This window comes from Zingiber officinale, chromosome 8A (genome assembly GCF_018446385.1).
Source record: "Zingiber officinale cultivar Zhangliang chromosome 8A, Zo_v1.1, whole genome shotgun sequence".
Classification (NCBI taxonomy): domain Eukaryota; kingdom Viridiplantae; phylum Streptophyta; class Magnoliopsida; order Zingiberales; family Zingiberaceae; genus Zingiber; species Zingiber officinale.
Window position 1 is genome coordinate 41,275,312 of NC_056000.1, and position 4,428 is coordinate 41,279,739.

The window sequence follows — 4,428 nt, forward strand, 5'->3', positions numbered from 1 at the left end:
CATATTACTATATGGGCTCCTTCTTATCATGAGTGTGTTAGTCTCCCTGTGTTTAAGATATTGAATGCTCACTAATTAAATGAGTTACTGACAACTCACTTAATTAATATCTAGCTCCAAGAGTAGTACCACTCAACCTTATCGTCATGTCAGACTAAGTCCACTTATAGGGTTTACATGACAATCTTTATGAGCTCTTCTTGGGGACATCATCAACCTAGATTCCTAAGACACAGTTTCCTTCTATAATCAACAACACACACTATAAATAATATTATTTCCCAACTTATTAGACCTATTGATTTATCGAACTAAATCTCACCCACTGATAAATTAAAAAAATAAATACTAAATATATGCGTTTGTTATTATATCAGGATTAAGAGCACACACTTCCATAATAACAAAGGTCTTATTCTTTTATGCAGTCAGTATAAAAAGAAACTACCTTAAATGGTCCTGCTCAATACACTCAAAGTGTACTAGTGTAATTTTATAGTTAAGATAAACTAATACCAAATTACACTACGACTATTCCAATGGTTTGTTCCTTTCCATCTTAGTCGTGAGTAGGGGTGTAATTGAGCCGAGCCGAGCCGAGCCGAACTCTTGAATGTTTGAGCTTTGCTCGTTTATAATCGAGTCGAGCTCAAGCTTTATTTAACGAATATATTCATGGCTCACGAGCTTATTCAAACTTTTATCGAGCCTAAACGAGTTTAATAAATATAAATCATAAATTTAAATATTCATTAAAAACTAAATCATATATTTAGAGAAAATTATAATAATATTATTAAAATTTATAATTTTATTCTAATAAATAAATTTAATATATTTGTCTATATTTTTCATAAGTAGAGTGTAAAATCTATAAATTCAATATCAAAACTATTATTTTTTTTATTTAAAAGTTGCTTAATGAGTTTAACGAACGTGTTCACGAGCTAACGAGCCGAATATTACGAAGCTTGAGCTTGGTTTGTTTATTTTAACGAGCCTCATTAAACGAGCTCAAACGAGCTTTTATCGAATCGAGCTTCGAATAGCTCGCGAGCGACTTGGTTCATTTACACCCCTAGTCGTGAGCTACTTTTTATAACTTATAAGAAACTGATAACATGATCTTCTGTGTGTGACACTACACACCATGTTATCTACAATATAAATTAATTGAACAATTACACTTAGCATATAAATGTAGACATTTGACCAATGTAATTCTTTATTTCAACATAAATGTTTACAAAAAAACTAGGCTTTTAGTATACACTCTAACAAGAAGAACATTCAAAGCTGTGAGATTTGATTTGTGGATTTGTAAAGGGCTTTCCAGTTTCGTATCTGTGATCGCTTTTCCAATAACAAGAGGCGGCTTCCTCCACCCAACATTTTCTCCTTTCCGAATTCTACCACAACGAGGTATGACTTAATTGTTTTGTATAATGAATATATAATTCCTATATAACATACATCAGACATGGGGCAACATAAGGAGAAAGAAACACCTATCAATTATTGTTTGAAAAAGACTTTGAAAACCTTCTAAAATATCTTTTAAAACAACTTTTTCCATATTTTAAAGTATGTTTCAAAATAATTTCTTAAACAATACTTTCTAATTTTCAAAAACATTTTCAAAATTATTTTTAAGATTTTTTTTTAAAAAATAAATATTTTGCAATCAACAAGTTTAAAAAAAGGTTTTACAAAACATTTTCAGTAAGTTTTGAAAACTTTGGACTTCTTTTGATTTTGAAAATTTTTTAAAAAATACATTACCCTCCTATATTAAATACTATATTTTTAATTTACGCATGAAATTATAAATTAAGCATGTAATTGATAAAGGAATAAATATTTAATTTTCAAGTATTTAAAAATAAGATGAGCAACTAATATTACAAATATCCAAATCAAACATTATATTTAAGTAAAAAATTTAATGAGCATGATAAACAATAAAAAAAACTTAAGTAATAAGAAATATAAAATTATAGTGAAAAATAATTACGCTCATTAGACATCTTTTATAATTTATTTCCAAATTATATAAAGAGAGATAAATTATAAGGTCAGTTTATAGTCGATCGTTAAATGGTTAGAATGTGAGAGGAATAAGAAGCATAAAATGATAATCCTAATTTGCCTCATTGACTATTCCAGAAATGATTAGTCTGACCCCATGAAAATTTTCCACCGACCACCAGAATAAATTGGGAAGCGTACCAGCTCAGAAGTCCAATATCCTTTGGTTATGCCCTCTATTTAGAAAAAAATTTTCTATAAATATATCATAATTGAAATTCAAATTACGATATCTGAATGATAATCTGAGTATCGTACCACGATACTATAGCCCTGGGACAATCCCAAAATAATAAACATAAAAGAACATAGATAAAATGAATTAAAAAATGAAATGTAAAACATGCATAAAATATAAAGTTAAGCATAAAAGTTTCTAAGTCATGCATCAAAGTTAAATTGGTAATTAAGTCATGTTGATGAAATCCAAAATCCATATATTCATCAAACAAGAGACTAATAAAATGAACCAACCCAACTTGAATATTTTTGAACCTTAAGTTTATTTACGTTGCCCTGAATAGGTATGGTTGATCAAAATTGTTTGTGCATGTTAGCTGCACATTAAAAAATTCTTTTAAGAAAATAAATATATTTTGAAACCAAGTTTTCAAACTATTTTAATATGTCCGACAAAGTATTTTCAACTTAATGCCTATGAGATATAAGTTTTAAATAGGTTGGTTATGTAAGTGATCAATTTAGGTTAACAACCTTCGTTCATGTTGATGCAAAGTAATAAGTATTTAGAATCATGGCACAAGTCCTACCATCTCACGATCATCTATGCGGCTCAATATACGTACAATGTGAGATGTGAAAGATGCATATATCTATAGGTTCATACAATTCTAAGGTAGATTTGAGCTAAGTCCATTTTCAAAAAAATAGATATGTGTATATATATAGTAGATAAAGTAATTGAGTAAACTAAATATGTGAGAGTCCTATGCTAAGTTCAAAAGTTAGGCTAACTTTTCCCTTGGGGCAATGGTGCACCGAGTGTCTTCTCAGTTTCTCAAATATCTAAGGATCAAGTTCCAACAAAGGTGAATTAACGAATGAATTTTCTTTAATAGATAGTTGACCTAAGAACGTTGACTTATTGGATCGCTCATTGCAAGCGCTTCCCCATTTTATCTAGTGATAGGTGGAAAATTTTCGTCGGGTCAGACTGATCAACCTAGGATTAGTCGGATGGATATCTAGTACCAAAATTAAAAAAAATAAAAAAAAAAAGTTAGGCTAACTTAGTTAAGTGTCAACTCTCTCAAATTGGAGCTTTCTATAATTTTCTTCTTATGTTTACAATGGTTCTTCAATGAGTCAATATAATGAATATGTTGTTTAGGTATCCAAAATGAGTTAAGTCAAACTTTGTTCACTAAGTAATATTTAAGAACCCAATTCCTTCTACATTTAACATAATCAATCTTATTCCTATTTAGTAAAGACATTTAAGAACTATATATGCTTTTGACTTGAGTTAAATCCAACTCTAGTTTTGTACACAATATGTCGAGAGTCAAATATCATATCTAAGTACTCGGAGTCCAATGTAAATTTGTCCAACATTAATCTTATAATTCTTCAACTTGAGTTTCCCAAGCACAATTATCTTCCTCAAGTTATCACACTTGAGTTTAGGTTGCACCTTGAACCTTCTAAGTTGAGTCAAGATTAGTCCCCCCCTCCCCCCTAAGGTTTTTGATCTCCTTAAGGAGTGACTTGACTTTAGACTAGGACTTAACTAAAGACTTAATTGAGTAAGGGATTGTAACATATAATTTGTCAAGTAAGGAATTCATTATCTTATCAATAGAATCATTTAAGTCACTAATCATTTTTTTTTTTTTGAGTTGACGTGGATTCTAACTTTGATCTAGACAAGGGGTTACCAATCACAAAACATGTTTAACATCTCAAACAATCAGATTCAAATCTAGGAAAACTAAGAGAAAGAAAATTCTAAGATTGCTTGTGAGTCAGAATCCAGGACCCCATAACGAGGGGTCAACGCCACGTGGAGGTCAAAGCGTCAGACGGTCCGTCGAAGAATGGTGAGCCGACCGGACTCACGAGAAAAGGGCAGGCCGATCGGTTTGCCAGTAAACATCTGATAGTAAAAGGCACCCTGGCAGGGACCGAGGTTCCGACGCTCAATGAAACAGTAAATAATGACCGAGCGGAAGGGCGCGCCGTCCGGCCGGCGCAGGAAATTAGGGCCGTCCGGAGGCGCTCTTCGTCTAGCCGGCCGGACGGACGTCCTGGCCGGCGGTGGGTAAATAGGGACAGGAACATCTGCTGACAGCCGTCAAGTCCTAGAGCTAGGCCATACTC